Here is a 14,407-nt window from a genome sequence, read left to right on the forward strand (position 1 = left end):
CTGGAGACATTCTGTAATCTGTGGACCTTCAAAGTGTTGATTAAACACAGAAATTTCGTCGGGATTGAATACGACAGTCACCATGCGCACTTACCTCCATGGGAGTAATGTCTCAAACAGTCTACGCTTTGATCGCTCCCAGGAAGACCAGTAGTAGTTTCCGATGCACATCTGGAGGCATTCTTTAATCTGTGGACATTCAAAGTGTTGATGAAACACAGAAATTGCATCGGGATTGAATACAACAGTCCCCATGCGCACTTTCCTCCATGGGAGTAATGTCTCAAACAGTCTACGCTTTGATCGTTCCCTGGAAGACCAGTAGTAGTTTCCGATTCACATCTGGAGGCATAGTGTAATCTGTGGACTATCAGAGTGTTGATGAAACACAGAAATTGCATTGGGATTGAATACAAGAGTCACCATACGCACTTTCCTCCATGGGATTAATGTCTCAAACAGTTTACGCTTTGATCCTTCCCTGGAAGACCAGTAGTAGTTTCCGATGTACATCTGGGGGCATTCTGTAATCTGTGGACTATCAGAGTGTTGTTGAAACACATAAATTGCATCGGGATTGAATACAACAGTCACCATGCGCACTTTCCTGCATGGGAGTAATGTCTCAAACAGTCTACGCTTTGATCGTTCGCAGGAAGACCAGTAGCAGTTTCCGATGCACATCTGGTGTCATTCTGTAATCTATTGACTATCAGAGTGTTGATGAAACACAGAAATTGCATCGGGACTGAATACAACAGTCACCAGGCCTACATTAGTCAATAAAAGTAATGTCTCAAAAAGTCTACGCTTTGATCGATCCCTGGAAGACCAGTAGTAGTTTCCGATGAACAGCTGGAGGAATCCTACAATCTGTGGACAATCAGAGTGTTGATGAAACACAGAAATTGCATCTGGATTGAATACAACAGTCACCATGCGCACTTTCCTCCACGGGAGTAATGTCTCAAACAGTCTACGTTCGGATCGATTCCTGGAAGACCAGTAGTATTTTCCGATGCAAATCTGGAGGCATTCTATAATCTGTGGACCTTCAAAGTGTTGATGAAACACAGAAATTGCATCGGGATTTTATACATCAGTCACCATGCGCACTTTCCGCCATGGCATTAGTGTCTCAAACAGTTTACGCTTTGATCGTTCCCTGGAAGACCAATAGTAGTTTGAGATGAACATCTGGGGGCATTCTGTAATGTGTGGACTATCAGAGTGTTGATGAAACACGGAAATTGCATCGGGATTGAATACAACAGTCACCATGCGCACTTTCGTCCATGGGAGTAATGTCTCAAACAGTTTACGCTTTGATCCTTCCATGGAAGACCAGTAGTAGTTTCCGATGTACATCTGTTGGCATTCTGGAATGTGTGGACTATCAGAGAGTTGTTGAAACACAGAAATTGGATCGGGATTGTATACAACAGTCACCATGCGCAATTTTCCTTCATCGGAGTAATGTCTCAAACAGTTTAGGCTTTGATCGTTCCCTGGAAGACCAGTAGTGGTTTCCGATGCACATCTGGAGGCATTCTGTAATCTGTGGACATTCAAAGTGTTGATGAAACACAGAAAATGCATCGGGATTGAATACAACAGTCACCATGCGCACTGCCCTCCATGGGAGTAATGTCTCAAACAGTCTACGCTTTGATCGTTCCCTGGAAGACCAGTAGTAGTTTCCGATGTACATCTGGGGGCATTCCGTAATGTGTGGACTATCAGAGTGTTGTTGACACACAGAAATTGGATCGGGATTGTATACAACAGTCACCATGCACAATTTTCCTTCAGCGGAGTAATGTCTCAAACAGTTTAGGCGTTTATCGTTCAGTGGAAGACCAGTAGTAGTTTCCGATGCACATCTAGGGTCATTCTGTAATGTTTGGACTATCAGAGTGTTGATGACAAACAGAATTTGCATCGGGATTGAATACAACAGCCACCATGCGCACTTTCTTCCATGGGAGTAATGTCTCAAACAGTCTACGCTTTGATCGTTCCCTGGAAGACCAGTAGTGGTTTCCGATGCACATCTGGAGGCATTCTGTAATCTGTGGACATTCAAAGTGTTGATGAAACACAGAAATTGCATCGGGGTTGAATACAACAGTCACCATGCGCTCTTTCCTCCATGGGAGTAATGTCTCAAACAGTCTACGCTTTGATCGTTCCCTGGAAGACCAGTAGTAGTTTCCGATGCACATCTGGAGGCATTCTGTAATCTGTGGACTATCAGAGTGTTGATGAAACACAGAAATTGCATCGGGATTGAATACAAGAGTCACCATGCGCACTTTCCTCCATGGGATTAATGTCTCAAACAGTTTACGCTTTGATCCTTCCCTGGAAGACCAGTAGTAGTTTCCGATGTACATCTGGGGGCATTCTGTAATCTGTGGACTATCAGAGTGTTGTTGAAACACATAAATTGCATCGGGATTGAATACAACAGTTACCATGCGCACTTTCCTCCATGGGAGTAATGGCTCTAAGAGTCTACGCTTTGATCGATTCCTGGAAGACCAGTAGTATTTTCCGATGCACATCTGGAGGCATTCTGTAAACTGTGGACCTTCAAAGTGTTGATGACACACAGAAATTGCATCGGGATTTTATACAACAGTCACCATGCGCACTTTCCTCCATGGGAGTAATGTCTCAAACAGTCTACGCTTTGATCGATCGCAGGAAGACCAGTAGTAGTTTCCGATGCACATCTGGTGTCATTCTGTAATCTATTGACTATCGGAGTGTTGATGAAACACAGAAATTGCATCGGGACTGAATACAACAGTCACCATCCGCACTTTCCTCCATGTTAGTAATGTCTCAAACCGTCTACGCTTTGATCGTTCCCTGGAAGACCAGTAGTAGTTTCCGATGCACATCTGAAGTCATTCTGTAATCTGTTTACTATCAGAGTGTTGACGAAACACAGAAATTGCATCGGGATTGAATACAACAGTCACCAGGCCTACATTAGTCAATAAAAGTAATATCTCAAAAAGTCTACGCTTTGATCGATCCCTGGAAGACCAGTAGTAGTTTCCGATGCACATCTGGAGACATTCTGTAATCTGTGGACCTTCAAAGTGTTGAATAAACACAGAAATTGCGTCGGGATTGAATACGACAGTCACCATGCGCACTTACCTCCATGGGAGTAATGTCTCAAACAGTCTACGCTTTGATCGCTCCCAGGAAGACCAGTAGTAGTTTCCGATGCACATCTGGAGGCATTCTTTAATCTGTGGACATTCAAAGTGTTGATGAAACACAGAAATTGCATCGGGATTGAATACAACAGTCACCATCCGCTCTTTCCTCCATGGGGGTAATGGCTCAAACAGTCTACGCTTTGATCGTTCCCTGCAAGACCAGTAGTAGTTTCCGATGGCTATCTGGAGGCTATCTGTAATCTGCGGACTATCAGAGTGTTGTTGAAACACATAAATTGCTTCGGGATGGAATACAACAGTTACCATGCGCCCTTTCCTCCATGGGAGTAATGTCTCAAGCAGTCTACGTTTTGATCGTTCCCTGCAAGACCAGTAGTAGTTTCCGATGCACATCTGGAGGCATTCTGTAATCCGTGGACCTCCAAAATGTTGATGAAACACAGAAATTGCCGCGGTATTGAATACAACAGTCACCATGCGCACTTTCCTCCATGGGAGTAATGTCTCAAACAGTTTACGCTTTAATCGTTCCCTGGAAGACCAAAAGTAGTTTCCGATGCACATCTGGGTGCATTTTGTAATGTGTGGACTATCAGAGTGTTGATGAAACACAGAAATTGCATCATGATTGAATACAACAGTCACCATGCGCACTTTCCTGCATGGGAGTAATGTCTCAATCAGTCTACGCTTTGATCGTTCCCTGCAAGACCAGTAGTAGTTTCCGATGCACATCTGGGGCATTCTGTAATGTGTGGACTATCAGTGTCTTGATGAAACACAGAAATTGCATCGGGATTGAATACAACAGTCACCATGAGCACTTTCGTCCATGGGAGTAATGTCTTAAACAGTTTACGCTTTGATCCTTCCATGGAAGACCAGTAATAGTTTCCGATGTACATCTGTTGGCATTCTGTAATGTGTGGACTATCAGAGTGTTGATGACAAACAGAAATTGCATCGGGATTGAATACAACAGCCACCTTGCGTACTTTCTTCCATGGGAGTAATGTCTCAAACAGTCTACGCTTTGATCGTTCCCTGGAAGACCAATAGTAGTTTAAGATGAACATCTGGGGGCATTCTGTAATGTGTGGACTATCAGAGTGTTGATGAAACACAGAAATTGCATCGGGATTGAATACAACAGCCACCATGCGCACTTTCTTCCATGGGAGTAATGTCTCAAACAGTCTACGCTTTGATCGTTCCCTGCAAGACCCGTAGTAGTTTCCGATGCACATCTGGAGACATTCTGTAATCTGTGGACCTTCAAAGTGTTGAATAAACACAGGAATTGCGTCGGGATTGAATACGACAGTCACCATGCGCACTTACCTCCATGGGAGTAATGTCTCAAACAGTCTACGCTTTGATCGCTCCCAGGAAGACCAGTAGTAGTTTCCGATGCACATCTGGAGGCATTCTTTAATCTGTGGACATTCAAAGTGTTGATGAAACACAGAAATTGCATCGGGATTGAATACAACAGTCACCATCCGCTCTTTCCTCCATGGGGGTAATGTCTCAAGCAGTCTACGTTTTGATCGTTCCCTGCAAGACCAGTAGTAGTTTCCGATGCACATCTGGAGGCATTCTGTAATCCGTGGACCTCCAAAATGTTGATGAAACACAGAAATTGCCGCGGTATTGAATACAACAGTCACCATGCGCACTTTCCTCCATGGGAGTAATGTCTCAAACAGTTTACGCTTTAATCGTTCCCTGGAAGACCAAAAGTAGTTTCCGATGCACATCTGGGTGCATTTTGTAATGTGTGGACTATCAGAGTGTTGATGAAACACAGAAATTGCATCATGATTGAATACAACAGTCACCATGCGCACTTTCCTGCATGGGAGTAATGTCTCAATCAGTCTACGCTTTGATCGTTCCCTGCAAGACCAGTAGTAGTTTCCGATGCACATCTGGGGCATTCTGTAATGTGTGGACTATCAGTGTCTTGATGAAACACAGAAATTGCATCGGGATTGAATACAACAGTCACCATGAGCACTTTCGTCCATGGGAGTAATGTCTTAAACAGTTTACGCTTTGATCCTTCCATGGAAGACCAGTAGTAGTTTCCGATGTACATCTGTTGGCATTCTGTAATGAGTGGACTATCAGAGTGTTGATGACAAACAGAAATTGCATCGGGATTGAATACAACAGCCACCTTGCGTACTTTCTTCCATGGGAGTAATGTCTCAAACAGTCTACGCTTTGATCGTTCCCTGGAAGACCAATAGTAGTTTAAGATGAACATCTGGGGGCATTCTGTAATGTGTGGACTATCAGAGTGTTGATGAAACACAGAAATTGCATCGGGATTGAATACAACAGCCACCATGCGCACTTTCTTCCATGGGAGTAATGTCTCAAACAGTCTACGCTTTGATCGTTCCCTGCAAGACCCGTAGTAGTCTCCGATGCACATCTGGAGACATTCTGTAATCTGTGGACCTTCAAAGTGTTGAATAAACACAGAAATTGCGTCGGGATTGAATACGACAGTCACCATGCGCACTTACCTCCATGGGAGTAATGTCTCAAACAGTCTACGCTTTGATCGCTCCCAGGAAGACCAGTAGTAGTTTCCGATGCACATCTGGAGGCATTCTTTAAACTGTGGACATGCAAAGTGTTGATGAAACACAGAAATTGCATCGGGATTGAATACAACAGTCACCATCCGCTCTTTCCTCCATGGGGGTAATGGCTCAAACAGTCTACGCTTTGATCGTTCCCTGCAAGACCAGTAGTAGTTTCCGATGGCTATCTGGAGGCTATCTGTAATCTGCGGACTATCAGAGTGTTGTTGAAACACATAAATTGCATCGGGATGGAATACAACAGTTACCATGCGCACTTTCCTCCATGGGAGTAATGTCTCAAGCAGTCTACGTTTTGATCGTTCCCTGCAAGACCAGTAGTAGTTTCCGATGCACATCTGGAGGCATTCTGTAATCCGTGGACCTCCAAAAAGTTGATGAAACACAGAAATTGCCGCGGTATTGAATACAACAGTCACCATGCGCACTTTCCTCCATGGGAGTAATGTCTCAAACAGTTTACGCTTTAATCGTTCCCTGGAAGACCAAAAGTAGTTTCCGATGCACATCTGGGTGCATTTTGTAATGTGTGGACTATCAGAGTGTTGATGAAACACAGAAATTGCATCATGATTGAATACAACAGTCACCATGCGCACTTTCCTGCATGGGAGTAATGTCTCAATCAGTCTACGCTTTGATCGTTCCCTGCAAGACCAGTAGTAGTTTCCGATGGCTATCTGGAGGCTATCTGTAATCTGCGGACTATCAGAGTGTTGTTGAAACACATAAATTGCATCGGGATGGAATACAACAGTTACCATGCGCACTTTCCTCCATGGGAGTAATGTCTCAAGCAGTCTACGCTTTGATCGTTCCCTGCAAGACCAGTAGTAGTTTCCGATGCACATCTGGGGCATTCTGTAATGTGTGGACTATCAGTGTCTTGATGAAACACAGAAATTGCTTCGGGATTGAATACAACATTCACCATGCGCTCTTTGCTCCATGGGAGTAATGTCTCAAACAGTCTACGCTTTGATCGTTTCCTGCAAGACCAGTAGTAGTTTCCGATGCCTATCTGGAGGCTATCTGTAATCTGCGGACTACCAGAGTGTTGTTGAAACACATAAATTGCATCGGGATTGCATACAACAGTCACCATGCGCACTTTCCTCTATGGGAGTAATGTCTCAAACAGTCTACGCTTTGATCGTTCCCTGCAAGACCCGTAGTAGTTTCCGATGCACATCGGGAGACATTCTGTAATCTGTGGACCTTCGAAGTGTTGATTAAACACAGAAATTGCGTCGGGATTGAATACGACAGTCACCATGCGCACTTACCTCCATGGGAGTAATGTCTCAAACAGTCTACGCTTTGATCCTTCCCTGGAAGACCAGTAGTAGTTTCCGATGTACATCTGGGGGCATTCTGTAATCTGTGGATTATCAGAGTGTTGTTGAAACACAGAAATTGCATCGGAATTGAATACAACAGTTACCATGCGCACTTTCCTCCATGGGAGTAATGGCTCTAAAAGTCTACGCTTTGATCGATTCCTGGAAGACCAGTAGTATTTTCCGATGCACATCAGGAGGCATTCTGTAATCTGTGGACCTTCAAAGTGTTGATGAAACACAGAAATTGCATCGGGATTTTATACAACAGTCACCATGCGCACTTTCCTCCATGGGAGTAATGTCTCAAACAGTTTGCGCTTTAATCGTTCCCTGGAAGACCAAAAGTAGTTTCCGATGCACATCTGGGTGCATTTTGTAATGTGTGGACTATCAGAGTGTTGATGAAACACAGATATTGCATCGGGATTGAATACAACAGTCACCATGCGCACTTTCCTGCATGGGAGTAATGTCTCAATCAGTCTACGCTTTGATCGTTCCCTGCAAGACCAGTAGTAGTTTCCGATGCACATCTGGGGCATTCTGTAATGTGTGGACTATCAGTGTCTTGATGAAACACAGAAATTGCATCGGGATAGAATAGAAGAGTCACCATGTGCACTTTCCGCCATGGCATTAATGTCTCAAACAGTTTACGCTTTGATCGTTCCCTGGAAGACCAATAGTAGTTTGAGATGGACATATGGGGGCATTCTGTAATGTGTGGACTATCAGAGTGTTGATGAAACACAGAAATTGCATCGGGATTGAATACAACAGTCACCATGCGCACTTTCGTCCATGGGAGTAATGTCTCAAACAGTTTACGCTTTGATCCTTCCCTGGAAGACCAGTAGTAGTTTCCGGTGTACATCTGTTGGCATTCTGTAATGTGTGGACTATCAGAGTGTTGTTGAAACACAGAAATTGGATCGGGATTGTATACAACAGTCAATATTCGCAATTTTCCTTCATCGGAGTAATGTCTCAAACAGTTTAGGCTTTGATCGTTCCCTGGAAGACCAATAGTAGTTTGAGATGAACATCTGGGGGCATTCTGTAATGTGTGGACTATCAGTGTCTTGATGAAACACAGAAATTGCATCGGGATTGAATACAAGAGTCACCATGCGCACTTTCCTGCATGGGAGTAATGTCTCAATCAGTCTACGCTCTGATCGTTCCCTGCAAGACCAGTAGTAGTTTCCGATGCACATCTGGGGTATTCTGTAATGTGTGGACTATCAGTGTCTTGATGAAACACAGAAATTGCATCGGGATTGAATACAACAGTCACCATGCGCTCTTTGCTCCATGGGAGTAATGTCTCAAACAGTCTACGCTTTGATCGTTCCCTGCAAGACCAGTAGTAGTTTCCGATGCCTATCTGGATTCATTCTGTAATCTGTGGACCTTCAAAGTGTTGATGAAACACAGAAATTGCATCGGGATTTTATACAACAGTCTTCATGTGCACTTTCCGCCATGGCATTAATGTCTCAAACAGTTTACGCTTTGATCGTTCCCTGGAAGACCAATAGTAGTTTGAGATGAACATCTGGTGGCATTCTGTAATGTGTGGACTATCAGAGTGTTGATGAAACACAGATATTGCATCGGGATTGAATACAACATTCACCATGCGCACTTTCGTCCATGGGAGTAATGTCTCAAACAGTTTACGCTTTGATCCTTCCCTGGAAGACCAGTAGTAGTTTCCGATGTACATCTGTTGGCATTCTGTAATGTGTGAACTATCAGAGTGTTGTTGAAACACAGAAATTGGATCGGGATTGTATACAACAGTCACCATGCGAAATTTTCCTTCATCGCAGTAACGTCTCAAACAGTTTAGGCTTTGATCGTTCCCTGGAAGACCAGTAGTAGTTTCCGATGCACATCTGGGGGCATTCTGTAATGTGTGGACTATCAGAGTGTTGATGAAACACAGAAATTGCATCGGGATTGAATACGACAGTCACCATGCGCACTTACCTTCATGGGAGTAATGTCTCAAACAGTCTACGCTTTGATCGCTCCCAGGAAGACCAGTAGTAGTTTCCGATTCACATCTGGAGGCATTCTTTAAACTGTGGACATTCAAAGTGTTGATGAAACACAGAAATTGCATCGGGATTGAATACAACAGTCGCCATGCGCACTTTCCTCCATGGGAGTAATGTCTCAAACAGTCTACGCTTTGATCGTTCCCTGGAAGACCAGTAGTAGTTTCCGATGCACATCTGGGGGCATTCTGTAATGTGTGGACTATCAGAGTGTTGTTGAAACACAGAAATTGGATCGGGATTGTATACAACAGTCACCATGCGCAATTTTCCTTCACCGGAGTAATGTCTCAAACAGTTTAGGCTTTGATCGTTCCCTGAAAGACCAGTAGTAGTTTCCGATGCACATCTGGGGGCATACTGTAATGTGTGGACTATCAGAGTGTTGATGAAACACAGAAATTGCATCGGGATTGAATACAACAGTCACCATGCGCACTTTCCTCCATGGGAGTAATGTCTCAAACAGTCTACGCTTTGATCGTTCCCTGGAAGACCAGTAGTAGTTTCCGATGCACATCTGGAGGCATTCTGTAATCTGTGGACTATCAGAGTGTTGATGAAACACAGAAATTGCATCGGGATTGAATACAAGAGTCACCATGCGCACTTTCCTCCATTGGATTAATGTCTCTAACAGTTTACGCTTTGATCCTTCCCTGGAAGACCAGTAGTAGTTTCCGATGTACATCTGGGGGCATTCTGTAATGTGTGGACTATCAGAGTGTTGTTGAAACACAGAAATTGGATCGGGATTGTATACAACCGTCACCATGCGCAATTTTCCTTCACCGGAGTAATGTCTCAAACAGTTTAGGCTTTGATCGTTCCCTGAAAGACCAGTAGTAGTTTCCGATGCACATCTGGGGGCATATTGTAATGTGTGGACTATCAGAGTGTTGATGAAACACAGAAATTGCATCGGGATTGAATACAACAGTCACCATGCGCACTTTCCTCCATGGGAGTAATGTCTCAAACAGTCTACGCTTTGATCGTTCCCTGGAAGACCAGTAGTAGTTTCCGATGCACATCTGGAGGCATTCTGTAATCTGTGGACTATCAGAGTGTTGATGAAACACAGAAATTGCATTGGGATTGAATACAAGAGTCACCATGCGCACTTTCCTCCATGGGATTAATGTCTCAAACAGTTTACGCTTTGATCCTTCCCTGGAAGACCAGTAGTAGTTTCCGATGTACATCTGGGGGCATTCTGTAATGTGTGGACTATCAGAGTGTTGATGAAAAACAGAAATTGCAACGGGCGTGAATACAACAGCCACCATGCGCACTTTCTTCCATGGGAGTAATGTCTCAAAGAGTCTACGCTTTGATCGTTCCCTGCAAGACCCGTAGTAGTTTCCGATGGACATCTGGAGGCATTCTGTAATCTGTGAACCTTCAAAGTGTTGATGAAACACAGAAATTGCCGCGGGATTGAATACAACAGTCACCATGCGCACTTTCCTTCATGGCAGTAATGTCTCAAACAGTCTACGCTTTGATCGTTCCTTGCAAGACCAGTAGTAGTTTCCGATGCTCATCTGGGGGCCTTGTGTAATGTGTGGACTATCAGAGTGTTGATGAAACACAGAAATTGCATCGGTATTGAATACAACAGTCACCATGCGCCCTTTCCCCCATCTGAGTAATGTCTCAAACAGTTTACGCTTTGATCGTTCCTTGGAAGACCAATAGTAGTTTCCGATGAACATCTGGGGGCATACTGTAATGTGTGGACTATCAGAGTGTTGATGAAACACAGAAATTGCATCGGGGTGAATACAACAGTCACCATGCGCACTTTCCTGCATGGGCGTAATGTCTCAAACAGTCTACGCTTTGATCGTTCCCTGCAAGACCAGTAGTAGTTTGCGATGCACATCTGGGGGCCTTGTGTTATATGTGGACTATCAGAGTGTTGATAAAACACAGAAATTGCATCGGCATTGAATAAAACAGTCACCATGCGCACTTTCCTCCATGGGAGTAATGTCTCAAACAGTCTACGATTTGATCTTACCCTGGAATACCAGTAGTAGTTTCCGATGCACATCAGGGGGCATTCTGTAATGTGTGGACTATCAGAGTATTGATGAAACACAGAAATTGCATCGGGATTGAATACAACAGTCACCATGCGCATTTTCCTCCATTGGAGTAATGTCTCAAGCAGTCTACGCTTTGATCGCTCCCTGCAAGACCAGTATTAGTTTCCGATGCACATCTGGAGGCATTTTGTAATCTGTAAAGTATCAGAGTGTTGTTCAAAAACAGAAATTGCATTGGGATTGAATACAACAGTCACCATGCGCACTTTCCTCTATGGGAGTTATGTCTCAAACAGTTTACGCTTTGATCGTCCCCTGGAAGACCAGTTGTACTTTCCGATGCACATCTGGGGCCATTCTGTGATGTGTGGACTATCAGAGTGTTGATGAATCACAGAAATTGCATCGGGATTGAATACAACAGACACCATGCGCACTTTCCTCCACGGGAGTAATGTCTCAAACAGTCTACGCTTTGATCGTTCCCTGGAAGACCAGTAGTAGTTTCCGATGCACATCTGGAGGCATTCTGTAATCAGTGGACTATCAGAGTGTTGATGAAACACAGAAATTGCATCGGGATTGAATACGAGAGTCACCATGCGCACTTTCCTCCATGGGAGTAATGTCTCAAACAGTTTACGCTTTGATCCTTCCCTGGAAGACCAGTAGTAGTTTCCGATGTACATCTGGGGGCATTCTGTAATGTGTGGACTGTCAGAGTGTTGTTGAAACACAGAAATTTGATCGGGATTGTATACAACAAACACCATGGGCAATTTTCCTTCACCGGAGTAATGTCTCAAACAGTTTAGGCTTTGATCGTTCCCTGGAAGACCAGTAGTAGTTTCCGATGCACAGCTGGGGGCATTCTGTAATGTGTGGACTATCAGAGTGTTGATGAAACACAGAAATTGCATCGGGATTGAATACAACAGTCACCATGCGCACTTTCCTCCATTGGAGTAATGTCTCAAACAGTCTACGTTTTGATCGTTCCCTGCAAGACCAGTGGTAGTTTCCCATGCACATCTGGACGCATTCTGTAATCTGTGGACCTTCAAAGTGTTGATGAAACACAGAAATTGTATCGGGATTGAATACAACAGTCACCATGCGCACTTTCCTCAATTTGAGTAATGTCTCAAACAGTCTACGATTTGATCGTTCCCTGCAAGACCACTAGTAGTTTCCGATGCACACCTGGGGGCCTTCTGTAAACTGTGGACCTTCAAAGTGTTGATGAAACACAGAAATTGCATCGGCATTGAATAAAACAGTCACCATGCGCACTTTCCTCCATGGGAGTAATGTCTCAAACAGTCTCCGTTTTGATCTTTCCCTGGAAGACCAGTATTAGTTTCCGATGCACATCTGGAGGCATTCTGTAATCTGTGGACTATCAGAGTGTTGATGAAACACAGAAATTGCATCGGGATTGAATACAAGAGTCACCATGCGCACTTTCCTCCATGGGATTAATGTCTCAAACAGTTTACGCTTTGATCCTTCCCTGGAAGACCAGTAGTAGTTTCCGATGTACATCTGGGGGCATTCTGTAATGTGTGGACTATCAGAGTGTTGTTGAAACACAGAAATTGGATCGGGATTGTATACAACAGTCACCATGCGCAATTTTCCTTCACCGGAGTAATGTCTCAAACAGTTTAGGATTTGATCGTTCCCTGAAAGACCAGTAGTAGTTTCCGATGCACATCTGGATGCATACTGTAATGTGTGGACTATCAGAGTATTGATGAAACACAGAAATTGCATCGGGATTGAATACAACAGTCACCATGCGCACTTTCCTCCATGGGAGTAATGTCTCAAACAGTCTACGCTTTGATCGTTCCCTGGAAGACCAGTAGTAGTTTCCGATGCACATCTGGAGGCATTCTGTAATCTGTGGACTATCAGAGTGTTGATGAAACACAGAAATTGCATCGGGATTGAATACAAGAGTCACCAAGCGCACTTTCCTCCATGGGATTAATGTCTCAAACAGTTTACGCTTTGATCCTTCCCTGGAAGACCAGTAGTAGTTTGCGATGTACATCTGGGGGCATTCTGTAATGTGTGGACTATCAGAGTGTTGATGAAAAACAGAAATTGCAACGGGATTGAATACAACAGCCACCATGCGCACTTTCTTCCATGGGAGTAATGTCTCAAAGAGTCTACGCTTTGATCGTTCCCTGCAAGACCCGTAGTAGTTTCCGATGCACATCTGGAGGCATTCTGTAATCTGTGAACCTTCAAAGTGTTGATGAAACACAGAAATTGCCGCGGGATTGAATACAACAGTCACCATGCGCACTTTCCTGCATGGGCGTAATGTCTCAAACAGTCTACGCTTTGATCGTTCCCTGCAAGACCAGTAGTAGTTTGCGATGCACATCTGGGGGCCTTGTGTTATGTGTGGACTATCAGAGTGTTGATAAAACACAGAAATTGCATCGGCATTGAATAAAACAGTCACCATGCGCACATTCCTCCATGGGAGTAATGTCTCAAACAGTCTACGTTTTGATCTTACCCTGGAAGACCAGTAGTAGTTTCCGATGCACATCAGGGGACATTCTGTAATGTGTGGACTATCAGAGTATTGATGAAACACAGAAATTGCATCGGGATTGAATACAACAGTCACCATGCGCATTTTCCTCCATTGGAGTAATGTCTCAAACAGTCTACGTTTTGATCGTTGCCTGGAAGACCAGTATTAGTTTCCGATGCACATCTGGAGGCATTTTGTAATCTGTAAAGTATCAGAGTATTGTTCAAACACAGAAATTGCATTGGGATTGAATACAACAGTCACCATGCGCACTTTCCTCTATGGGAGTTATGTCTCAAACAGTTTACGCTTTGATCCTTCCCTGGAAGACCAGTAGTAGTTTGCGATGCACATCTGGGGGCATTCTGTAATGTGTGGACTATCAGAGTGTTGATGAAAAACAGAAATTGCAACGGGATTGAATACAACAGCCACCATGCGCACTTTCTTCCATGGGAGTAATGTCTCAAAGAGTCTACTCTTTGATCGCTCCCTGCAAGACCAGTAGTAGTTTCCGATGCACATCTGGGGGCCTTGTGTTATGTGTGGACTATCAGAGAGTTGAT

This window comes from Schistocerca gregaria, unplaced genomic scaffold, assembly GCF_023897955.1.
Source record: "Schistocerca gregaria isolate iqSchGreg1 unplaced genomic scaffold, iqSchGreg1.2 ptg000178l, whole genome shotgun sequence".
Lineage (NCBI taxonomy): Eukaryota > Metazoa > Arthropoda > Insecta > Orthoptera > Acrididae > Schistocerca > Schistocerca gregaria.